We start from the raw sequence: 27,292 nt of genomic DNA, 5'->3' as shown, positions 1-27,292 counted from the left end.
GCCGCTGTGGAAATGGATGTCAGTAATCTAGCCGTGATGTCCATTGTGAAGTAGTGTTTCCTAAAGTGCAGTGCTAAAGTAACAGTGATAAATTAAAATTGACTACACAGGCGCTGTACAACATTCAAAACGCAATCTATGTGTCAAATATTAAAAACACGCCGAGTAGTATGACTACCCCATGGCGCTGTGCAGGACGGTCGACATGTTTCAGCCTGTGGGGCGTTGCCCCGGCTTTCTTCAGGACCATAGAAAAAAGGCTACTGCAACTATGAATAATGTGTTGAGTGAAAAGGACAAATGATGTACTAAAAAAGTTACATATCTACCGGGAACCATCACAATTGAATGCCCACTGGAAGGAGAGAAGAACATCGTCTTCCTAGAAAAAATGTTTACAAAACACTATATTACACACAAGCGACCACATGAATACACAAACACCATACCAACAAAGCACACCTGCCTGAATGAAATTTGCATTCAGCATTATATAAACAAGCATAATAGCTTAAACACCATGAAGCATTTCCTCACAATGCTACTCACCCAGCTTTGTGTGGGTGAAGACCTCACCTCACCCGGCGACCGCTCGGGAGTATGAGGCCCCGCTCTATAGTGTAGAAAGAAAAGGACCACTATAAGCACACAACTCTACAGTGTCCACGCCAATTGCTCTACACACCAACCCAACAGACGTGTGATAGTCACCCAACTGTTCAACCCAGAAACCAACCTACAACCAGACACTTGAAAAACATAACGCTATGGTGTAAAACATATAACCTCTGAATGGTTTCTTAATAACTCCCAGGCACCTGCCTAAAATCACAGTGTATACTCATTGATAGGAGTTCCTAGTGACTGACCCAGGGATTGTCCAAAGTAAAGGGCTACTCGAGTGCCCAAGAATATCAAGCCACAAAGTCCTTAATAAGCCCCTGAGTCTAAAGGGCTTAGGGGGCCGTCCAAACTCCTCGGCTCGAGTTTGCTAAACTCAATTGCATAGAAAGGGGGCTAACTAATAGCGAAGGAATCAACAGGAGACTCACCTGTCCGTCGGTGCCCCCAATGGTGAGTCAAGCGGAAGTGGAGGTGTTGATCAAACCGCCCCTAGTTATTATATAGCTGCCGGAAATCATATGGTGAGGCAGAAAAGGGGCGTTAAAATCCTGTCAACTGTGGACAAATGCGCGAGAGAGGAGCGCGAGAAAAAGAGACACTGCTCTTTAGCACATGCGCAGTAACATAAATTTACCGAGAGATGACATACAGTTTGTCTTCACATTGTTGTTAGCAACCAAAGCGAGGATAGTTTTAAAGATTGCATTTTGCCAGTTAGAGCGGTGTTATGGCTGGATTTTCTGAGTAGGTGGGATCAGCCCCTAGGGGCCCCTCCAACCCAGCCAGAACGTAATCACATCCCTCCTCAGGACCAACTATCCAGGCACCTGGTACCTACCTGAGGATGGGGAACTCGCAATATACAAGCTCATATTATTAAAAAAAACACCACTAAATCTATAGGGATACTAAGAATACTCACTGATTACTAGGGATATCCATACCCTACACCACACTTATTCACATCAGTTGGTCTCGCGGCCACCCTGACCCAGACCATTCTACCCTAGGGCAGATATGACACACAATCCGGTGCGTCTACACATGGGCCTGCAGAACCCAATGCTCCCTTTTCCAAACTGTTTGCAATCCTGCAAAACTACACACTAGTTCGACCTCCTAGTGCTCTCACTTATTCAAGCCACAATCCTGTGGGTATAGGCACTGGTAATCCTCCCCAGTGTTCTCACTAACGCCGTATATCAACGACGACCACATTCCTATGAACACCTATATATATATATATATATATATTGGGAAGTCTCTTCACTAAGGGTCTGCTACTACAATAATATTATGGGATGGTGTACTAACTTAGTCCCTTAGTTGCAAGTCTCCTCTCTCCCTCACTATTACTTACCTGATCAGGGGTAGCATCTGTTCAAACAGCAATACCTACCAGGAAAGATTACCCTCACTGTATGGGGACAAAGATATACACACTATGTGATTGAGTTATTTCTTGATTTAAGCGCTCCTACTCCCTTTTGATCCATCAGTGGCTCAACAGCAACTGGCTTGAAGCCAGGATAACTTTATCATAAAAGAACTCATGCACACTAATTCACTAATTAATGGGGTCATTTATTATTAGTACAATATAAACCTTTACACAGAACTGACAAAGACTATAGGTAGAACACACCGCTGAAAGAGAAAAGATTAAACATAACAGGAACACTCCGCTGAAAGAGAAAGGATTTAAACATACAATGGCTTAGGGAATAAGGACAAGATTAAGATGCAAGTGTAAAGTAAACTAATGTGATGAAAACAATATCACCTGATTAGTGTGAAGTCTTGTTCTAGCTGTCATCTGGGTTCCTCTCTCGTCTGTGCCTTGGCTCATCTCAGACTCCCTCTCTCTCCTGCACTCTTGGGTACACCTCTGCGCTGATCACTTTGCACTGGACTCCTCTCCCCCTCACGAACTGTCTCCACCTTCCATCTTCAATCTTAATAGTTCCTGCCGCTCTGATCACCGTTCATTCCACTAGCTTATTCACTCTGTCTCTGCGCCAATGTCCAATTAACTCCATCTGCTCCCATAGGTTAGTCCACGATCTCTCCTCCGTCTCTTCTAAAAGGCATTACTTCAGACTCCAGCTATTCACACCTCCTCCTGATAAGCACCTGCTTCTGACTGCTTCCTTCAGTTCCAGCTCACTATTCAACTCAGCTCTTCTCCAGCTTGAACCCTCTCTCTCTGCCAACTCCACTCCACTGCTTTCCACTCCTCCACCTTAACACGACCCTCTGGCTTCGCCACCTTCACTCGACTGCAACTCTACTCGACTCCCTCTCTGCTTGACTCACTGACTCCGCCTCTGCACTTCACTGATATAGAATGCTGTTTCCTCATGGAAAGTTCCAGCCAGCAGCTTCCTCCCACCAATCCCATGCACCAGGCTCCTTGCGCTAGACGCTCCCACAGTGACCAGTCTGCTTGTTTCGTCTAGAGACCTGAGCCCGGGAACAATTCCTGATTAGATTCAGCTCTGGCCGGTTCTCTCCGGTCCGCTTAGGGCGAACAACAGTTATAACTATAAACTTTGCCTTTGCCCTGAAAAGCCTCTCAGCTTCATCAAGATGGAGTCCCTCTAGCTCTAGGCCTGTAGGCCTGAAAGGGGTGAAATGCTCCTTAGCTCTGTCAGAATACCTACATAAACCATACCAATGTGTCTAATATGTCAAAGCCAATAGGCAATAGACAGGTTAAAGTCAAGAATAAAGGCATATTAAGCAGCTATCCTCTTCTAGGTCTGGAAAAAAGGCTTAAAAGGGCCAACACAGGCTAAGAATACCTATACTAGATGCGAGCAAGATTAATGATCTATATCACTGCTAAATAAAGCCAAAAACTCTGCCATTACACTCCACCCTTAGATCCTTATCTTGCGAGCATCAATAAACAACAACAACCATCTAAACAAACATCAACATGATCTATCCAACATAGGCTAAGAATACCTATCCTAGATGTGAGCAAGATTAATGATCTATATCACTGCTAAATAGAGCCCAAAAACTCTGCCATCCACCCTTAGATCCTTATCTTGCGAACATCTTATAAACAATAACATCCAGATAAACAAACATCAACACAATCTATCAACAAATCAAAAACTAAAAAAAAAAAAAAAACTCCCTAAAAAGAATGACAACTTAAGGAAATTCCACCTGAAACTCAATGGTAGGGAATACAAACCTAACAACCAACTGAAAACAAATCGAAGCACCCTTGACTTGAATGCTGAAACATATCTGAGATTGGATCTGATAACAACAGAAACTAACCAAAGCATCCTCAAACTAAATGTGCCTCAATTTCTAATGATAACTGGTGAAATCTAGTGATGTAGGGACTTATGTGTTGAATGAAAACAGCAAGGGGCCTAAATGGGGCCTACTTCGGACAACTTAAGCCTAAATGAGGCCTACCTACTATTGTCAACTTAAGAACTAAATGTGTTTCAACTCCTAATGAGAAAACAACAAAGGCCCTAAATGAGCCCTACCTACTATAGGCAACTTAAGCTAATAAAACTCATAAAATCTATTGGTGTAGGGGCTTGTTTGTGGGATAAAAATAACAATGGGCCTAAATGAGGCCTACCTACTGACATTTGTCAATTTAAAGTGAAATCTGAGAAGTAGACATGACAAACTGTGTCAAGGTTTGGGCAAACATTAATACATAATCATACTAAAAGACACACCACCCAGAACAATCCAAAGTTTAAGGTAACCACCCTTTGATCAATCAAGGTGAAAATGTAAGAACAATAAAAAAAAAAAACCCCATTTCTACAAGATAGCTGGTGTAACACCAAGCTTAAAACATTCATTTTACATCATACTGTGGAACACATGTGTGCAGCACCATTCAAAAAAAAAAAAAAAAGAGTCCTTCATTGGCAAAAACTGTTTTGAAGAAAACAGGAAAACTATAATAGGTGACATGTTTTTTGCTTTAAAAGTGGGGCCTGCTTGTCCAAGGGATTATGCAACCAAATCCCTGTATGATTCTGTCACAAATAAAACATGTTCGTGTTTTTTCTTATAAGTGGGGCCTGCTTGTAGTGATGTCAACAACAAAAAAAAAAAATTGCAGGCCAAGGAATTATGTAACGAAGTTCATTGGTAAAAAAAAAGTCAATTATTGTTTCTTCAGTGTAGGCCACCACCCTGCATCTTCGGTATCCGGACACTTCCTCCGATGCGGCCATCCATCACCCTTCCGGTCTGGTCTGGTCTGGTTCCATCATCCAAAAATAATAAACTAAAATAAAAACATGAAAGTAAAAAACTAAAACAAGAAAGGAAGTGGGAGGGGGGATCGACCCACGCACAACCACAACCCAGCAATCCTAGAGACAAGAAAACAAGTATCATTACTCTTGCAAAATAAAATTTTCCATTTAAAAAGCACCCCGGGTGCCTTTCATTATTGAAAAGAAAATATCCTAATTAATTAAAAACATTCAAAATTTAACTTTTAATGACATTTAGCAGGGCCTAACATACCCTAATCCTCTCTAAGCCAGCCTTCTCCCTTCAGAGTAGGAGCCAGGCTACAGTATGAAGCTATTTGAATCACTGCCAGATGATGATCTTACAGCAGGAGCAGGGCACTGCAAGCCTCCCTTTTCCCTGGTCAGAGAAGCCCGCCCAGGCCCACTGCAACTAACTAACTCCAAGGGCAAGAGTCTGCAAGAGTCCCTTATCAGCAGGCAATGAAGCCGCCTGCGTCAACAGCCAGGAAGAGCGAGGTCCCCCGCCCTTAAATAAACAAGCCATCCGCGGAAGAAAATTGGATTGTAGCCAATCATAACGAACAGGGACGTGATCGGAACCTGCAGAGGGAAGGAAAAAAAAACTCGTCTGCACAAACCAGCTGGTCTGCCAAGGTCGACAAACAAATTCCTTGCCTGTTCCCAGGCCTGATTGTGCTAACCAACGAAAGCTAGCATTTTAAAAAAAACAATTCTGTTACAGTGTACTGCTAATTAAAAGCTCCAGTTTCTAAAAAGACTTTTGTCTAACTAATTCAGCTAAAGGCAAGACATTTAAAATATGGGCACTTATTTAGAAAGGGGCAACTAAGTTTAGCACACAAGATTATACATTCTGCATTTGAAAAAACGAATTAACATGGACCATTGTCAGCTGCTGAAAGAGAAATTATTTTAAAACAACATAATTGTACATTACAATGTAATTTAACATGTAAGCCATTTAAGCCAACCTAATAAAAGGGCCACATTCATACACTATTAAACAGCCTATTATTTTCTAACTGAGTTGGTTAACTTACCAAGAAAGGTTTTGCTGACACATTTTATAAAAGAATACATTTTAATTTACATTTGGGAAAATAATAATGTTACATTTAATATTTTTTCAAAGGCACACGGTTGCCTTTCACTAATTAAAAGCACATGTTACCATGCACTGTCGGGCAAGATTGATTATTCTCAACCTGTGATCATTGCAACCAGCACATTCCTGTCTAGATGGAAAACCCTCAAAAAAAAAAATAATTAATGAAAACAGCTCCGTAGCGTGCACTCTAACAGGGCCATTTTTTTTTTAACATTTCACTCATTTTCTCTCTCCGTGCAAACCCTTTATCTCAATCCGACTGGTTGATTTATAACCACATCAGTTCCAAGGCAAACCCACACAAATTCGTAGACGCATTTCAAAAAGAATGTGAAATGAACAGAACCCTTCGCAAAGCACAAGATGTTACCTTCCCGTCAAGAAGTTGACAAAGCACATAGGCAGACCAAGGAACCAAAAAAAAAAAAAATCAAACCATCAAATAATCCACTGACTTTTATAGTCAGGTCAAATAACCATGCATGTTGACAGCATGTTAAAAATAAAGACTGCCATCTCAACTCAAGATATTAACCCTTTGGCAGCTCAAGCAGAATCATTCCCCAACGTCTGCAGATACATGGGAAAATCATGAGCACATTTCTTCACGTTTACAGATAACACGTACACATATTTTCAAAAACGTTATCCCCAAGCACCCGAGAGAGATCCAGCTCTCTCCTGCCAAACGTAATGATAACATGCCCTGTCCAAGCCATGACCACATGGCGCTATTCACAAGCCATATTTACAAGACAAGCTTTTCACAAACAATATTTCCAAGGCGCAATGCACAAGGAACACAGCAGATCAACATAAGAACATGCATCTCACAAGCCACAATAATATGGCGCTATCCACAAGCCATATTTACAAGGAGCTATATTCAAAGAACTCCACAAATCATAGAACAATGAACACATTTCATATTGCACAGCATAAGCAGATGCAGCAAGCAATTTAATGGGCAATTTAAAAGCATTTTTTACACACATTTATACAATTGGACCATCACAAAGATGTAACTGGCTTCCTCATGTAATGCCATCCTTCAACTCTGACACTTTAAACACCAAGATGAAAACCATTCCTTCCACCCTGAATAAGCCAAATGCCATTATGTAATGCAATCTCCTCACGCTGCAACTGTTCAAGCCCATAGGTCTAACAGGCTACATAAACTGCAACATTACGCCAGATGGAACCAGCGTTCAGGGCACTCCCTCAGAACACATGGGAAACTCTCTAAGCACATGGCCAGATCACACAGGATTCGTAAGATGACGACTACGCCAAATGTTATGGCTGGATTTTCTGAGTAGGTGGGATCAGCCCCTGGGGGCCCCTCCAACCCAGCCAGAACGTAATCACATCCCTCCTCAGGACCAACTATCCAGGCACCTGGTACCTACCTGAGGATGGGGAACTCGCAATATACAAGCTCATATTATTAAAAAAAACACCACTAAATCTATAGGGATACTAAGAATACTCACTGATTACTAGGGATATCCATACCCTACACCACACTTATTCACATCAGTTGGTCTCGCGGCCACCCTGACCCAGACCATTCTACCCTAGGGCAGATATGACACACAATCCGGTGCGTCTACACATGGGCCTGCAGAACCCAATGCTCCCTTTTCCAAACTGTTTGCAATCCTGCAAAACTACACACTAGTTCGACCTCCTAGTGCTCTCACTTATTCAAGCCACAATCCTGTGGGTATAGGCACTGGTAATCCTCCCCAGTGTTCTCACTAACGCCGTATATCAACGACGACCACATTCCTATGAACACCTATATATATATATATATATATATTGGGAAGTCTCTTCACTAAGGGTCTGCTACTACAATAATATTATGGGATGGTGTACTAACTTAGTCCCTTAGTTGCAAGTCTCCTCTCTCCCTCACTATTACTTACCTGATCAGGGGTAGCATCTGTTCAAACAGCAATACCTACCAGGAAAGATTACCCTCACTGTATGGGGACAAAGATATACACACTATGTGATTGAGTTATTTCTTGATTTAAGCGCTCCTACTCCCTTTTGATCCATCAGTGGCTCAACAGCAACTGGCTTGAAGCCAGGATAACTTTATCATAAAAGAACTCATGCACACTAATTCACTAATTAATGGGGTCATTTATTATTAGTACAATATAAACCTTTACACAGAACTGACAAAGACTATAGGTAGAACACACCGCTGAAAGAGAAAAGATTAAACATAACAGGAACACTCCGCTGAAAGAGAAAGGATTTAAACATACAATGGCTTAGGGAATAAGGACAAGATTAAGATGCAAGTGTAAAGTAAACTAATGTGATGAAAACAATATCACCTGATTAGTGTGAAGTCTTGTTCTAGCTGTCATCTGGGTTCCTCTCTCGTCTGTGCCTTGGCTCATCTCAGACTCCCTCTCTCTCCTGCACTCTTGGGTACACCTCTGCGCTGATCACTTTGCACTGGACTCCTCTCCCCCTCACGAACTGTCTCCACCTTCCATCTTCAATCTTAATAGTTCCTGCCGCTCTGATCACCGTTCATTCCACTAGCTTATTCACTCTGTCTCTGCGCCAATGTCCAATTAACTCCATCTGCTCCCATAGGTTAGTCCACGATCTCTCCTCCGTCTCTTCTAAAAGGCATTACTTCAGACTCCAGCTATTCACACCTCCTCCTGATAAGCACCTGCTTCTGACTGCTTCCTTCAGTTCCAGCTCACTATTCAACTCAGCTCTTCTCCAGCTTGAACCCTCTCTCTCTGCCAACTCCACTCCACTGCTTTCCACTCCTCCACCTTAACACGACCCTCTGGCTTCGCCACCTTCACTCGACTGCAACTCTACTCGACTCCCTCTCTGCTTGACTCACTGACTCCGCCTCTGCACTTCACTGATATAGAATGCTGTTTCCTCATGGAAAGTTCCAGCCAGCAGCTTCCTCCCACCAATCCCATGCACCAGGCTCCTTGCGCTAGACGCTCCCACAGTGACCAGTCTGCTTGTTTCGTCTAGAGACCTGAGCCCGGGAACAATTCCTGATTAGATTCAGCTCTGGCCGGTTCTCTCCGGTCCGCTTAGGGCGAACAACAGTTATAACTATAAACTTTGCCTTTGCCCTGAAAAGCCTCTCAGCTGCATCAAGATGGAGTCCCTCTAGCTCTAGGCCTGTAGGCCTGAAAGGGGTGAAATGCTCCTTAGCTCTGTCAGAATACCTACATAAACCATACCAATGTGTCTAATATGTCAAAGCCAATAGGCAATAGACAGGTTAAAGTCAAGAATAAAGGCATATTAAGCAGCTATCCTCTTCTAGGTCTGGAAAAAAGGCTTAAAAGAGCCAACACAGGCTAAGAATACCTATACTAAATGCGAGCAAGATTAATGATCTATATCACTGCTAAATAAAGCCAAAAACTCTGCCATTACAAGCGGATAACAAAAAGAGCTTCTCGTGAGAGATTTGCTCAATTACGCGCACATCATGATTCATGAGCGTGGCTAATGGGGAGACACTGTGTGTGTGTCATGCGCCCAGTGAAATTGACTGAATCTCACTGGAGAGGAGCGTGATAGGCTCACAAGCTTAAGTCTCCCAAGTAGGAAACCCAATGTGTGTCATGAACCCAAAAACTCACTTACAATTATCACATGAAGTGTAAAACGAGTAATTGGTAATCGTTTACATTGTAGAGAACGCCCAAACGTGGTTTGTGAAGAAGGTTAGTTCTAATTGTTCTCTGAACATGTGTATGCACGGGGACGATCTGACTAAAGTACCTCAACTACAATGCTTATTTTCAAGAAAGACTGTGCCCCAAAATGGAAATAATTAATACATAGAGAGTCACTCTATGGTGGAGTGTGTCATCCAATTGTAGGACCATAAAGAGTTGCTATACGCTGGAGCGTAATAAGACCCTTGTGAGGGATCAATATGTTCATGATTTAAGGGAGTTGTTTGTTATCATCAAGTGTCCAGGAAAGTAGGTATAGGACTAGGTGAACAGAAGGGATTCACACACAATTATGTTGGGTGAGCTTTTACGGGTGCAACAGAAAGTGCGTTGCAACCAATTTAGAAGACCCGCAACCAAAAAGTTGCTCTTAATACTAGAAAACAAAACATGTATGTGGAGGGTCAAGGGTAATATTTAATGACCTCTCTGCTCGCTCCCCTACTCTGAGATACAAAACACACAAGAGAGCAGACTAGGTCTGAAAGAAGGTGTGCAGCTGTAATGGCGAATGTGCAACAATGGGTGCATGTATGAACGTATGTTGTTGAAAACATAGGCTGGAAAAAATCCCATCAGACCACCCTTTATGGTGGATTTCGCGTCATGTGGGATGTTTTGCTGATCATTCCATATCACAACCGACCATGTGGTGCCGCTGTGGAAATGGATGTCAGTAATCTAGCCGTGATGTCCATTGTGAAGTAGTGTTTCCTAAAGTGCAGTGCTAAAGTAACAGTGATAAATTAAAATTGACTACACAGGCGCTGTACAACATTCAAAACGCAATCTATGTGTCAAATATTAAAAACACGCCGAGTAGTATGACTACCCCATGGCGCTGTGCAGGACGGTCGACATGTTTCAGCCTGTGGGGCATTGCCCCGGCTTTCTTCAGGACCATAGAAAAAAGGCTACTGCAACTATGAATAATGTGTTGAGTGAAAAGGACAAATGATGTACTAAAAAAGTTACATATCTACCGGGAACCATCACAATTGAATGCCCACTGGAAGGAGAGAAGAACATCTTCTCCCTAGAAAAAATGTTTACAAAACACTATATTACACACAAGCGACCACATGAATACACAAACACCATACCAACAAAGCACACCTGCCTGAATGAAATTTGCATTCAGCATTATATAAACAAGCATAATAGCTTAAACACCATGAAGCATTTCCTCACGATGCTACTCACCCAGCTTTGTGTGGGTGAAGACCTCACCTCACCCGGCGACCGCTCGGGAGTATGAGGCCCCGCTCTATAGTGTAGAAAGAAAAGGACCACTATAAGCACACAACTCTACAGTGTCCACGCCAATTGCTCTACACACCAACCCAACAGACGTGTGATAGTCACCCAACTGTTCAACCCAGAAACCAACCTACAACCAGACACTTGAAAAACATAACGCTATGGTGTAAAACATATAACCTCTGAATGGTTTCTTAATAACTCCCAGGCACCTGCCTAAAATCACAGTGTATACTCATTGATAGGAGTTCCTAGTGACTGACCCAGGGATTGTCCATAGTAAAGGGCTACTCGAGTGCCCAAGAATATCAAGCCACAAAGTCCTTAATAAGCCCCTGAGTCTAAAGGGCTTAGGGGGCCGTCCAAACTCTTCGGCTCGAGTTTGCTAAACTCAATTGCATAGAAAGGGGGCTAACTAATAGCGAAGGAATCAACAGGAGACTCACCTGTCCGTCGGTGCCCCCAATGGTGAGTCGAGCGGAAGTGGAGGTGGGGAGAGTGTTCCAGGTCTTGGTGGCGAGGTAGGAGAAGGATCTGCCGCCAGAGGTTGTTCGTTGGATACGGGGGACAGCGGCGAGGGCGAGGCTGGCGGAGCGGAGCTGGCAGGTCGGGGTGTAGAAGTTGAGTCTGCTGTTCAGGTAGGCTGGTCCGGCGTTGTGAAGCTCTTTGTGTGCGTGGGTGAGGAGCTTGAAGGTGATTCTCTTGTCGATGGGGAGCCAGTGTAGGTCTCTCAGGTGGGTGTGATGTGGCTGCGGCGGGGGACATTGGCGATCAGTTGGGCGGAGGAGCTTTGGATGCATTGTAGTCGTCGTAGGTGTTTGGCTGGGATTCCTGCGTAGAGTGTGTTGCCGTAGTCCAGTCTGCTGCTGACGAGGGCCTGTGTCACCGTTCTTCTTGTTTCAGTCGGGATCCACTTGTAGATCCTGCGGAGCATGCGGAGGGTATTGAAGCAGGAGGAGGAGAAGGAGTTGATGACCTGTTTAGACAAGGAGAGGGAGGAGTCGAGGATGAATCCTAGGTTGTGTGCATGGTCGGTGGGTGTCGGTGCTGTTCCCAGTGTGGTCGGCCACCAGGAGTCGTCCCAGGCTGAGGGGGTGGGTCCAAGGATGAGTATTTCCGTCTTGTCTGAGTTCAGCTTCAGACGGCTGTTCTGCATCCAGTCAGCAATGGCCTTCCTTCCCTCGTGGAGGTTGGTTTTGGCGGTGTGCGGGTCCTTAGTGAGGGAGAGGATGAGCTGGGTGTCGTCAGCGTAGGAGATGATGTTGAGGTCATGTTGGCGGTTCTCTTGTACGAGGGGGGCCTTGTAGACGTTGAACAGCGTCGGGCTGAGGGATGAGCCCTGGGGGACGCTGCAGATGATGTCGATGGCCTCAGAACGGAAGGGCGGGAGGCGGAAGCTCTGGGTTCTGCCGGAGAGGAAGGACGTGGTCCTGTCTAGGGCCTTCTCTTGGATTCCGGCTTCTAGGAGGCCCGTCTATAGAGTGCGATGGAAGACCGTGTTGAAGGAGGCTAACAGGTCAAGGAGGATGAGGGCTAATATTTTGCCATTGTCTAGTTGGTGCCTGATGTCGTCTGTGGCGGAGATGAGGGCTGTCTTGGGTCTGTGGTTTCGTATGAACCCGGACTGGGAAGGGTCCAAGATGTTGTTGTCTTCTAGGTGACAGGCCAGTTGCATGTTGACGATTTTCTCTTTGACATTCGCCGGGAACGGGAGCAGGGAGATGGGCCGGAAGTTCTTGAGGTCCTTGGGGTCCGCCTTGGGCTTCTTGAGGAGTGTTTGGTCTGCATACTGCAGTCTGGCCATCACTTCGACGCCACACTTGACATTGTGCACATTGTAATTCATTGGTCAGTTGCCTCCTTCGCACATGCCTGGTCCCCACCTCTTCCCACAATCTGCTATTGTGTGGCTGAGGTGCCATGCAGTTGATAGCTTATGTGCATGGCTGGCCCAGGTTGCCAGAGTGAGTTGTGCTGTCATGTCTGGTGGGCGGGCATGTTGTCTAGCAGGTTGTATGTGAGTTTGTGATATGTGCATACTCAGTGTTGAGAGTTGCATGGTTGTGGAGTTGAGGTGTGTGGTGTGTTCATTTGGTACTTGCCAACGAGCATCGCATTTACGTAGGTGCCTGCCATTAGGCACCGGGTGATGATGGGCTGGTGGAAGATGTAGGACTCATGCACTCAGACTGGGTGGTTGGCGTCGAGGTTGGTAGAGATTCCCAGGTGGTCCACTATTGCCTGCACAGTGATGGTATGCATGTGCTTTCGGTTGCGGATATTGTATACAGTGTCACCAGGGGGCACAAGTAGGATGAGTGCATTCAATTGCCCCCTGACACGTGAGGGAATCCAGCTTTGGCTTTGACATCTTGTTTGGTCTACAGCTGTTCCTGCGCAGTGTGTAGGAAGGATAGGTAGTGTGGTACCAAGCTGATGATGGCATCCAAGACAGTTGTGGGGGCTTGGATGTGGCTGGCTGTGAGACTCTTCGGACTCTGGTTGGCAGGTCCCGGAGGCCAACAGGTGCGGCACAGCCAGCAGCTTTGTCTGAGGAGGGATGTTGGTTGTCCGCTGTGTTCACCAATGACCCCGCCACCGCCAGAACCAACCTACACGAAGGAATGAAAGAAGTAGCTGAGTGGATGAAGAACAGCCGCTTGAAACTGAACTCAGACAAGACGGAAGTCCTCATCCTTGGATCTTCACCATCTGTCTGGGACGACTCCTGGTGGCCCCCGGCCCTAGGCAGCGCACCCAAACCAACGGACCACGCACACAACCTGGGCTTCATCCTGGACTCCTCCCTATCGATGACCAGACAAGTCAACGCCTGTCGTCATCGTGTTTCAACATCCTACGCATGCTGCAAAATATCTTCCGATGGATCCCCACCGAAACCAGGATGACGGTCACCCAGGCACTTGTCACCAGCTGATTGGACTACGGAACACCCTCTACACCGGAACCACAGCCAAACTGCAGAAAACACTCCAACGCATCCAGAACGCCTCCGCACGACTCATCCTGGACATCCCCCGTCACAGCCACATCTCCGGACACCTGAAAGACCTGCACTGGCTCCCCGTCAACAAAAGAATCACGTTCCGCCTCCTCACCCACGCACACAAAGCCCTCCACGACCTAGGCCCCAGGTACCTCAACAACCGCCTGACCTTCTACACTCCACCAGCCAACTCCGATCGACCAGCCACGCCCTCGCCGCCGTTCCACGCATCCGAAGAGCCACCATGGGAGGAAGATCCTTCTCCTACCTGGCAGCCAAGACCTGGAATTCCCTCCCCATCCACCTCCGTCTTACCCAAGACCACCTCTCCTTCAGGAAGCAACTCAAGACCTGGCTGTTCGAGCAGTAGCGGATCCCCCCTCCCCAAGCGCCTTGAGACCCCCCGGGTGAGTAGCGCGCTATACAAATTTCATGATTGATTGATTGATTGATTGTTGGTACCTTCGGCCTGTGGGCAATGGTGGTTAGGATGCATAGGATTGTTGTCCTTTTGAGCCTGTGGTGGGCAATGCCATTCCCAGGTGTTGGGTCTGTGAGGTTGGTGCGTTTTCAGCTGGTCGTTGTCTTTGCCTGCGCTGCCTCGGTGTTGGTCCGGGCGGGGGATGGGGGGGCCTGGGGGTGGTGGTGGTGGGTGTTATTGCCGTATTGGGGCTACGGCGCTGCATGTTCAGTTGCCCAGGTGCATCTGTTGTTCGTCATGTTTGGCTCTGGGCTGTGCTCCCTTCTCTGTTGCCGGTTGTTGTCCGACTTTAAACCAGGTCAGAGCAGGTGTTAGTTTCCTGGTGCTAACACGCCTTATCGCCTGTATTGGAATGTTGTCGCCGATCTGGCTGCTTGTTGAGAATGTTGTAGAGTGGTATTTTCACGTCTTTTTGCACGTGAACGCCTACTCTGCATCTCATTAGCGATAGTTGCCGGGTCGTCTGTGGCGATGTTTTTTGCAGCTGCTATCACAGGTAAACTGGTGCTATGGGCTGTTGGCACCAGCTTGTATACGTCAACGTTTCAACCTCGAGTTTTACAGCAGTGAGGTCGGGCTGATTTGGTTCGTAGAACGGGATTTAAGGTAATCGCTGCGGCGGCACACATCCCACATTTCTCCACCGGCTGGTGAAGAAATTCTACATTTATTGCTGTAGAATACCACAATAAAGGATATCACTGTGAGGTGTCGGCAGATACCCCGTCCTCAAAAGCTGTTGAAGATACTTCTAGCCCATCAATTTCTCAGGCTGTCCTTCATTCTCCCTGTCCTGATGAAGACCCGTTCGAGATGCAATTAAGAATGCACCACATTTTAGGGTTGAAATGTCGACATTGTGTTGTCAATCCGACCATGTGAAGTCGCAACACAAGAAAAGAAAATAGTTGTGTTTATTGTGACTATTGAGTAAAAAAATGGACAGATGATAATTTATGTTTTGTATGTTAATATGTCATCCACCCTTTTCTCTGTATAGCACGGTCCTCACTTGTCACTATTAGTCACCTAAAGACATTTGACCCTGAATGTGATTTCATGTCACTTTTGTTTCAGACAGCCATTTTTCAATTGATTGATACATGGAAAATATCTATAATAAGAAAAATCTTTTAAATTAGGAGTTGTGTTGTGTGTTCTTGCATACTGTACTTTCATTGTTGATGGTGTGAAATGTGTATAAAGAGTATTTAGATTTATAGCATAACAAAGAAATTGCTTTATATATCCGAAAGAACCATTGTTTTTTGTCTAACTTTAGAACCCAGGTTCTGAGGGTCACTGGGCTACCCCATTATAATTATTGGTTATCCTGTTTACACTGGGGTCACCAGGGCTCACAATTTAAATTGAATTTTCAGTCAGTAATTACAGAGTGGAGTAGGCAACAAACTACAAAGTCCCTAAAATCTACATAATATCCATTTAGTATCCTTGCCTTAAGAACTTTTTTGATGTCAATTATTGCACCATTGCATGGTGCACACACACACTGAGTGCTTCAGGACCACTAACTCAGTGCAGCAAACCTCATGGACCCTTAATGACACAATATTTTGTTATTTTCAACTAAATAGATTACTGCATGCAATTGATACCTGTGGCCGTTCTTATGAAGTAAAAAATGTCTCTCCAATTGAAAAAGAAAAGATAGTTACTAGAAATGTTGAACAAGTAATAGCTGATGAACTTCAAGGGAGAGTATTGTAGTATACGTCAACAATCTATTGATATTTTACTACATTTTCTAAGACAATATAGAAAAAACTGTGAAACAGAAGGTTAAGATATTACAAGAACTAGATCCACAAAAAGTGAGAAAAAATACAGGGTTGCAAGGTCATTCTCTGGCTTGCCTTTCTAGGAAAGTGTGTCAAAGTGGTTTTCATCATTTAACAATGTTAGCAATACATCATTCCGAAATGCAAAAGTTAGTTAGAAGATTATACTACGTGAAAACTCCTGCATTATGTCTAAATTAAATTAGTACAGTTCTTTTGCATGGTTCAGTGTTTGATGTAAAACAAGTGTGTGATGATATAGAGTTACTGAAAATAAGAGTTTGATAAGTGTACGTGTAGAAGAAGAGATGGAAGATAGTACTGATGTGAAGTTTGAAAAAGAAATAACAAAGTTTAAAGCAGTTTGTTGTGAAAATCCCAACTATTGGGTCCATTAGGATGTCGGGCGGTGGCACCACCGCCGTGCTGGCGGTGTGCAAAAACGCATTTTTCCACCCGCGAGCAGCGGGAAACAAGTCCGCCATATCAGTATAGCAAAACATAGGTCAGTTCCCGTCCGCCGCAGAGCTACACGCACCGCCATCAAAGTGCGCCCACCACCGTGGCGGTCGGAGCCAATGGAGAGTCACCGTTGTGCGGAATGACATCCGCTCCGCTCCACAAATTAGCATGGCCCAAACAGGCAGACACCGCCCAACCAGAGACGGTGGAAACTCGACAGCGGAGCGCGATAGCAGCGACCCGGTCCACACCACCCAGTCACGACCGCCTTGGACCTAGCTCTACATGTGTTTTCCAGTGCCGTACCTGCTGCAGTACTATCATCAAATGGGCCGCCACGGATAACGCAGCAGGTACGTGTATTGCTTTGCCCACTTGCGTAATCTGAATTTACGCACCCCACTTACTCACAGGGAAACTCCAACACTCCACTGGAGGTAAAAATGAGCTTTATTAATATTGTAGGCAAAGGCAATAAGTCACTGCAACTAAGAAAGTCTTAGGCACCGAGTGAAAGGCAATAAGCAATGAATACACCACACTATATACATAAATATGAAACTGTGCATACAGGTATATAAACAGTTAATGTACAAAGCACCTCACCAGATTCATTTGAAGCACCGGAGGCTTCAACATCCCTGGGCCAAGCACTGAACACCAAGTCGGGAACCCTGCAGACCGGGGCTCAGGGAGTAATCTCTTCGGGCACCAAAGTTGTCCCGCGAGTGCGTCCACTCCAAGACTGAGTTCCTGAGCTCCACCCCACAGACACCGCTTTTTATAGCTTAAATCAACCTGTTCGGGAAGCCTCTAGCAGGCGCTCTCGCCCATCTATTCACAAGTGCTGGCCCCCATCTCTGCATCAGACCCACCGAGACAGACCTGGCCAGATTCTGTTTAGGCGGTGTCGAGGCAAAAGACATTCCTTTCCCAATCTCGTGCCTTGGAGACTGGCACGGCCTTCCTCCCTCTGTCCTAGCGATAAGTATGGAATGCATGAAAACTCTCTGAAGGTACAACATAACCTCACGAGGCATCCTCACGAGATGCCTCGCACCTGCTTGTACTGGTTTACGTGAATAAATGTTTATGTTACTGCTGAAGTGTAACTCCAGGTCAAGGCAGCTCAAAATGGAAGTGCGATGCAACAAAATGGAAGATCAGAGCATTGCATGGAATGGAGGTCAACATATGATTTAGCACGTGTAAAATGGCAAATGCAGCACATTCCACCCTTTGACCTTCGATTCACCCATCATACCCCATTGGTCTAAATACCATGGATCTGGGACGAAAAAGGGAGAGCACCCCTTGACCCTTGAACATCACCATTCACATATATCAAAAATAAAATCACTGAACTAAAGGCACAGCTATGACCGCATCTTTTAACTACAAAATTTGAATTATTGCAAAGTAACTAGCAACTGAATATCAAGATTGAAAAACAAAACTATCATTGGGGCACTGTATCTGGTAACTGTAAAAGCAGTATCAATACATAATAACCAGCAACTAAATAAAATCTAACTGAAGATCTGATTGTCATTAAAATATTGCATGTCTCGTTTAAAGGCAAAACCTTAAAAAACTAAATTGTCAGAGTGAAGGATACAAGACTGTAGAACATATTTGAAAGAGTAAAAACTGCATTACAGAATCAAAAACATAATCAAAAGCTCTCGTGTTAAAGTGACTACTCAAAACCATTGAATTCAAAGCAGATCATAATGAACTGGTTTTCTCTTTTTGTTCTTTTTAAACTTACTGCATTACTTGAAACAAGAACTCAGGTGAAATATCTAAAAATAATTCAGCTTGTGTCATTTGAACCTCTAATAATTAAACTGCAAATTATACTGCCAAGGCAACCAACTGTAGCTCCGAAAATATAAAACCACAAAACACCGCTGCCTCTTGTCAGGGTGCACAAGCAGTTCTCCTGTGCGAAAGACACACAGCTCTCATGCTTTCAAAGTCAGCCTGACTTGAAGGGGACAGTTCCAATTGTAGCACACTCTGCTGATCCCTTCTTCGCTTAGAAAGAAGCAGTCCATCTATGTAGATGACAGCTCTCTGGCATCCATCTTCATCAGTATCCCCTCAACAAGGAAGAACCCCATCTGATCTGGTTCTCCATAGATCATCAACTCCCGTCTGCCATCAGCCCCAGGACATCACCACCGTCCAGTCTGGCTCCAGGCTTGGGGGGGGTTTGGGGGTCCACTCTCCAAAAAATAACAAACTAAAATAATATAATAAAATAATAAAAGGGGGGGTGAGGGCCCATGCATACAGGGAGGGCATCACTTGCACCCCGGCACCGCAATCTGAAACGATAAACAAGTATCACATGTCTTGCAAAAAACTTCAATTCAAAAACACATAATGTTCTTTTTACATCTCTCAAGGTCCCATATTTTATTTCTGTCTGCAAAGCTCTCCTCTAGATCTGGGGAATAGTTCAAGAATACTACCTGCATTATATCCTCTAAATTTATTTGGGCAAAATCTGATTTTTTTCTGTCACAGTCAGAGGGGATGGGGAAGTCCCTTCACACCCTTCTCACTCCTTGCTATCAGGCCCCTCCCGTACAGAAATGTCCACGTCCCAGGGCTGGCTCAGTTTCAACCATAACAGAGACAGACTGCTCTCTGCCTCGCACCGCTCCCTTCGAGGAGCTCACATTCCAAGAGCGAAGCGCCTGCCAATTTCTGTCCGCCCTGTCTCTCTCCTCATAAAGAGGTAGCACCTCTGCAAGCCTCCCTATGCTTCCAATTGATGGAAGCTTTGTAGCCTGAGGAGTGGAATTACCCCTCCCTTACCCAAATTCCCCCAGCGCATTTCGGGCTAATCGCCCCTCAATCTGGGCTTGCCCTTAAAGGCATCCAGGTTTTGGGAGGGGTGGTTGATGCCGATTACCAGGGGGAGATCAAAGTTATCCTATTGAACAGTGGAAACAATGATCTGATTGTGCAACCTGGTGACCGTGTTGCCCAAATGGTCATCATGCCGGTGTATGGAGGAAATGTCATGAAGGGTACGGCCCCAGCCCTTCTAGCTGTGCAAGGAAAGGGCGGGTTCGGATCTACCAACAAGAACCCAGGGGCAAAATTGTGGGTGGAGTCCCCAAACAAACCTCCTGAACCTGCAGAATTGATCGTTAAGGGCAGAGATAACATCCTAGTCATCATGAAACCCGGACAGGAAAAGTGGGAAAATGTACCAGCTGAAAAATGTTATTTGCAAGAGTGATTATACCAGTTTGTTTTCTGTTTCTAGATCACAGTATGGCTTGCCGCTGCGATGCTTGGGCTGTGTGGTTGGTGTTTGGGCGTGTCCGGAGGGGTCCGGGAGGGCCCGGGGATGCCGAAGGGGATCAACCGCCTGAGTCGGATGACAGCATTGTTGCAGCAACCGGATAACATCTGGACCTACTTGGCCGGGAATGTGCTGAACACTTCCCACTTCTGTATGAGAAATCTTCAGAGTACAGCTGATATGATATCAACGTGTCTTGTTGCCGTACCTACCCCTGCACAGGTGCTTCTGCACATTTTCAACCAAACTAACTTTGATGGGGTAGTGGAGGAAAGTGATGTTCAAACACATCTGAGTCTTTATGAGTACTGTTGCTTTTGCCCAGAGGTTACAGATAGCCTCTGGAGGAACATGACAAGTATTGTTACCTACAATATCTCTACTGGAGGCGTTTGCTATCAATTAACTTGTGACCCTACCAAGATTGGCAAGTGTGGCCAATTAAAACTAGAGAAAAGCAAACAATTGACCCCTGATCAACAAACATTATGTCAGTCACGACATGACAGTTTTTGTAGTAATGTTACCAATTATATGGTTTGTAATCACACAGTATTAGCCGCTAGCCATGTTAACCATGTGAAATTACCTAAAGGATGGTTGTTCTCGTGTGGTAATATTTCATTCACTTACATACCAGCTAACATAACTGGAGGACCTTGTGCCTTATCACGATTAAGTCTTATGCTTTTTCCCATGCATTCTGTTACCCGTATTCGCTCTTCTAGAGCCGCTATTCAATTACCTGAGGATTGTGACTCCGATATTGATTTGCTTTCTAGAACAGAATGTACTAGTTTGGCTCTTTCCATTGTGGGAGTGCCAGGACTGTCCGCTTATAATGCCAGAACAATTGCTAAGCTTGCCTGTTTAATTGTAAAGAATCTCAATCACACTTCTGCCGCTCTAGCTGAATTATTATTAGATGTTCAGGGAACAAGAAAAGCTGTTTTGTAAAATAGGGCAGCTGTGGACTATTTGCTGTTAAAACATAACCACGGTTGCGAGGACTTTGATGGGCCATGTTGTTTTAATTTATCTGACCATTCTATGTCTATCCATGCACATATTAATGCTTTGAAAGATTTAGTGAAAGGGGTTACCCAAGACGTTGACCAAGGATGGTGCGATTGGTTGTTTGGGTGGCTGCCTAATTTTGGACAGCTTCGGTATATCTTAGGTGTTATTACAGTAATTATTTGTGTTTTTATCTCATTATGTTGTTGCATTCAATGCATTCCTAATCTTTTCTCCCTTTTGCGTCCCAGATCCATGGTATTTAGACCAATGGGGTATGATGGATGAATCGAAGGTCAAGGGGTGGAATGTGCTGCATTTGCCATTTTACACGTGCTAAATCACATGTTGACCTCGATTCCATGCAATGCTCTGATCTTCCATTTTGTTGCATCGCACTTCCATTTTGTGCTCCTTGACCTGGAGTTACACTTCAGCAGTAACATCAACATGTTTTTCACGTAAGCCAGTACATGCAGGTGCAAGGCATCTCGTGAGGATGCCTTGTGAGGTTATGTTGTACCTTCAGAGTGTTTTCATGCATTCCATACTTATCCCTAGGACAGAGGGAGGATGGCCGTGCCAGTCTCCAAGGCCGGAGATTGGGAAAGGAATGTCTTTTGCCTCGTCACCGCCTAAACAGAATCTGGCCAGGTCTGTCTCGGTGGGTCTGATGCAGAGATGGGGGCCAGCACTTGTGAATAGATGGGCGAGAGCGCCTGCTAGAGGCTTCTCGAACAGGTTGATTTAAGCTATAAAAAGCGGTGTCTGTGGGGTGGAGCTCAGGAACTCAGTCTTGGAGTGGACGCACTCGCGGGACAACTTTGGTGCCCAAAGAGATTACTCCCTGAGCCCCGGTCTGCAGGGTTCCCGACTTGGCGTTCAGTGCTTGGCCCAGGGATGTTGAAGTCTCCGGTGCTGCAAATGAATCTGGTGAGGTGCTTTGTACATTAACTGTTTATATACCTGTATGCACAGTTTCATATTTATGTATATAGTGTGGTGTATTCATTGCTCATTGCCTTTCACTCGGTGCCTAAGACTTTATTAGTTTCAGGGATTTATTGCCTTTGCCTACAATATTAATACAGCTCATTTTTATCTCCAGTGGAGTGTTGGAGTTTCTCTGTGAGTTAGTGATGTGCGTAAGTTCAGATTACGCAAGTGGGCAAAGCAATACACCCTGCCAACGTAAGTTCCGTCCAGATGGTGGAAAACATGTTTTTAGGTTCGTACTTTCCGTCCCTGGTAGTACATCGAACTTTATCTGCCATAGTGAATTAGGTATGCCATTCCTAGAGGACGCAATAAAAATTCAACCTGTTCTCGCCTCGACGGGGCTTGGGCTCAATAATTCCACGGACCCGATAATTCTCGCTTCGGTGCCTTCTCGACTCACGGGTTCACACTCTGCGACTCTGGGCAATAGCATGCTTAATCTCCACAACGGCCCCTCGCGACGGGATGCCTGGCTTTCACCTTGTGGATACCCTGCCGGGGTTATCTCACAGGGGAATACCAGGACGGGTTCCCTAAGCAAGCGCTTAGATGCCTGCGATGTGGGTAATTTGCGCTATATAAATACATGTACATTTACATTTACATTTCTCCTATGGCACAGGGTATGGACCACTGAAAAGGCCTCTTTTTAGAGATTTATTTTGAATGATGCTATGTCTCTTGATGGTGTTAATCACATGTGTTGGCTAAGGTATGGTAAACTTTTTGTTTCGCAAATTGGTCATCTAGAGTACTACAATGACCCTCACCCACTGAGTAACATATCGCGCAAAGAGCTTAAAAATATCTGTATGAAGTTCCTCAATGATGCACGATTCACTGCCGAAAAAGGGAAAAAGACAGTTCAAGCACATTCTTTAACCTTAGTTACTATGACTGCCCAACCTTATATTATGATAGTAAACAGCGACTATGAGAGATTTCTGCTAACTAGGCTTAGATTAAATATTTTTCACAGGTCAGTGAGCTTTCCTGTTCAAAATGACTGGTGCCGATCGTTAGGCAAATGCCCTTGTGACGAAATTTCTGAACAGTCAACGATGCACGTTTTGATGTTTTGCAGATTCTACACTGCATCTTGGCAGCAGTGGATTAAGCCACTATTAGTTAAATTAGGTTTGAGGCAATGTCGCCCTGCATACCTAGCCATACAATTTTTAGATAATGTTTTTACCATTTATTCTGTTGCCGCATTTCTATAAAATGTTTTTAAAACGCATAAATCAATTATGTTATGACTCCTTATGGAATATTGTAAATTGTTTTTACACTCATTTTTCCATTATAAAACTTAGCGTATTGACAAATTCTCATTATTAGCTTTTTGAATTGACTCGAACTGTAATTATCATATGCTGAGCAGATCCTAGATTTTAGACTGTATCTTAAATATGATGTGTGATATCATGTGCTTTTATGATTTTCTTGATTGGAATCAAATAAAGCTTTATTTGATTTGATTTGACTGGTTGTGTTTTATCTGTACTTACCTTTTCTGATGGCTCTGACCATGGCCTGATTGGCCCAGTCCTGTATTTAATCCCCTGTGAACATTGCCTGTGCCAGTGGGCACAGTATATATATGTATGTGATTGCATTCTAATGTATTTTTTATAATACAAAAGCTATTTTTTTATATAAACTTGTGTGGAGTTCCTTTTGTGTTGTGCCTGTGTTGTGCAAACGCTTTACACATTGCCACCGGGTTAAGCCTGACTGCTCGTGCCAAGCTACCAAGGGGGTGAGCAGGGGTTATCTTCGGCGTGTAACTCCCTTGCCATGACTAGAGTGGTGGTTTCTGCCTGGCTTTGGCGCAAGCCTTAGCCAACCAGAAATCCCATTTCTAACAATGAGAAACGTGTAGTGTGTTTAAAATTGAAGTATGTCAAAGATGGAATTGAGGTTCAAAAAAAGAAAACATTGAAGGATACCAGTTGGGAAATAGTTCAGGTATCAACTGTTATGCAAATGTGATTCTGAATGTTGTGTTTTATCTACAAGATCATCATCATGAAATCATGGGAAATCGAATCTTCACTACGATCACTCACCTTTCTCCTGGCTAAAGACTTTTTGGTCTCCTCCCGATCCTCTCTCCTATACGGCGGAATCCAAACCTTATCCAAACACTTATCCAGCAGCATGTTGCATGACCCTAAGATGTTGTCTACTTTCTGTTGCAGTAGTATTTACTCTCCTCACGCTGACCTAACATCATCATGCATAAGCGTCCCAAGCCACTGCTCTGCCGCTATTAAGGGAAGCCCACAAAATTTGACCATAGTTGAGTGGTTCCAGCTTTTGAAATTACCTGACATCATAATGGTGCCTGCATATCTGGTTCTTGGAAGCTTTGTCACTGAGCACACAACAATCATCCAGCAAGGCTCTACCTGCTTCCATTCTACACAAGAGCCTCACGAGTCAGAAGGTGAGCTGCGCACTTAGCACGACAGATTCATGCTGCAGCCCTTCTGCGGTACTGAAAATTCTGGACCCGTGTTATAAACATCATCGTATCATGACGATTTTGGTAGTAGCAGACCGAGAATGATTAGAATACTATGCACAAGCATTTCCGTCATATTCGGGTGACGAGATCACCCTGAAATCAGAGTTTCCGTCCTGAACCCTCGGGTTCCATTTTGTGAACGGCAGCCATTTTGTGATTGCCCTCACACAGGCCAAATGACTAGGGCCGAAAACGAGTCTGAAGGACACGTACACCTTTGCTGACTCCTCTGTGACCTGGGCAAGCTGACTCCACTGCCTGAAGCCAAACCTGTTAGGCCAGTTCCTTTCCCAGTGGCCGAATGAGATTAGTATCAAGGCACAACATGTCATAAACCTTTCATCGCACACAAACCATGCCTAATCTTACACACACCTGTCCCTGTTTCTTTCTTTATGACTTGCTTTACGAGGAGGAGGTGCCCGTTTTTATTGGGGGTCAGTCGATATCTGATGAAAATACTGGGCCTTGTCGGGTAATTGATTGTGGGCTGGACAAACTAAAATATGGGTTTGTCATCATGACTTTGCTTTTTCTTTGTAGTGAAAATATGTGAATGGTCAACTGTAAAATAAGGAATATTTGCCTAAAGCATAATATTTTGTATAAAAAGAGAAGGCTGGCTTTGTAAGTTTGAGCAGTCTCCTGAGAATATACACCGTGTTGTACTTCTAGGATACCTGTTACTGGCTGCAGCCAATAAATACGATCTTTGACTTCACCAAGAAGACTCTGTGTTTCTGTAGTCTGAAACAGGAAGAACTCGAAGTCTTTGGGTGTGTTCCCTGGCACCGCTGGGTTCTTAAAAACCCAATACTTCAGTTGGCGCCCAACGTAGGGCGGTATCAGCGGTACCGGTCCAAGCCAGAGGTTCGTGAGGAGCTTCGTGTGAAAATTCTGGAGGAAGGCCGCCAATTCATCGACCCCTGTATGTCGACGTGGTCCGAAAGTCTTTACTGCGAGGTTCCCCACTTCCCGATGGCTACGAAGGACTGCTGCCCTGACTATCACCCTGTTTTGGACCCTTGATGATTGGTAGAGCAAAACGTTAGACGAGTCTTCTGGTGACGTCATCGATACCTCAGTTAAGTATGAGTGGAGCGTCTCCCAGTCCTTAGTTTGATTCTTAGTTTTTGGGTTTCCCCTTGGGATCGCTTTGATTTGGAACTTGCAAGTACCAAAGCCGAGGGACTCGTGTATTCACGAGTCTATCGTATTCGATAATCCTTTGAAGTTTGAAGCTAGACTAGAGAGCGAAGATGCCTGGTCTTAGCAGACTTGGAAATCTGTTTTGTCTTGGTTGTAATAGGGATTCCCGATTGGAACTCCAACCTATGAACTTTATGTGAAACATGGCGTAGGCCCCATCGCATATAATGAAGTATGGATCCGATACACCAGGAAAGATGGTGTTTTAAAATGGCCCCAATATGGTAGTTTTGACGCGGAGATTTTGGATAATCTGGAGGTTAAACTTTTTAAGAAGAAAGCCCGGCCGGCAATGTTTGACTCTTTTCGCATATGGCGCACAGAAGCCAAACAGAGAGAAATGACATTAGTGAAGAAGAATAAACGAGAAGGAGGTATGTCAATGGTACAAGCTGCTGTTGCGTTTAAGGATAATGAGGAAGAGCAGGTAAGCGAACAGATGCTTAGGGCAAAGAAGTTAGCGGTAGATAGATGCTACCCAGTTTTACCGTTTAAAGAGCAGGAAGAGAAGAAAGATCTTGCGAAAGATCCTTTAATGTCACATCTCTTGAGTTCACCACCTCCTTATGCACAGAGTGCTACGGCACCACCACCACCAGTTGTGGTTGTGCAACCTCCGGTTGTTGTGCCACCCGTAATTCCTCCACAGCCAGCTCCTCTTCCGTTGGCTACTGTTCCTTTGGCGCAGCCTCCTCAGGGGCCGCCAACTTTGCTTTCCCCTTTGTCTGCTACTACTATGCCTGTCTGTAGTATTCCTTCTGGCCCAGCTTTGGATTCTTCTACAGTTGTTCCGTCTTCCTTTATTCTTCCATCGTCTCCTTCTACTAGACAGCGTATGACTGCTTCTGTTTCTGGTTTCTTTTCTCCTTTGTTGGGACAATTGGGTATGTCTCCAGTGCATGAGGATAGACAATCACGTAGTCAGTTGCCTGATACAGATGAGCGTGTAGTATTGGATCATATGGCACGTAGATGGGTTACGTATACCTCCCAGTACGATCTTGAGGGTATTATGGATGTTTTTCGACAATGGAAAGCACCAAAGCAACAATACGTTTTTGAAATGATGTGTGTGTTCCTCGATGAACAGTGGATGGACGAAGTGGGTAAGGCTCCTGAAGAATTATATCGGGTGCGTTCCGAGTTTGCGAAAGGGACAATTGTGAGTCTTCTCGACATCGAGAGAGCGGTGTCAACGTTGTTGTCGTTTCGTAATAATGCTCCTTCGAGCGATTGTTTGAGCCCGATTCGTCAGTGAGGAGAAAAACGCGTCAATATCCAATGCGTGAGGTTCCTCCGGTGTGGAAGGAAGCAGTTCAGGCTAAAGCTGCGCAGAATATTGTAGCTGCGCCTGCGCATTTTCAGCGAGTTTGGGTGCATGTTCCTTGGAAGCGTGTTGAAGTTCTGGCGATTAAGCAGACGTTACCCGAGCC

The 27,292-nt window shown here is 44.8% G+C and overlaps 1 protein-coding gene and 1 pseudogene across 1 annotated transcript in view; both read left to right on the top strand.

The window, feature by feature from the left end:
* LOC147683538 (uncharacterized) overlaps positions 1 to 21,182 on the top strand; it is a 31,051-nt pseudogene extending 9,869 nt beyond the window's left edge.
* LOC147683537 (kyphoscoliosis peptidase-like) overlaps positions 1 to 27,292 on the top strand; it is a 341,732-nt gene that overhangs the window by 138,362 nt on the left and 176,078 nt on the right. The window lies entirely within an intron of this gene.

Source organism: Lissotriton vulgaris, chromosome 11, assembly GCF_964263255.1.
Source record: "Lissotriton vulgaris chromosome 11, aLisVul1.2, whole genome shotgun sequence".
Classification (NCBI taxonomy): Eukaryota; Metazoa; Chordata; class Amphibia; order Caudata; family Salamandridae; genus Lissotriton; species Lissotriton vulgaris.
This window is presented reverse-complemented; position numbering and strand designations above follow the sequence as displayed.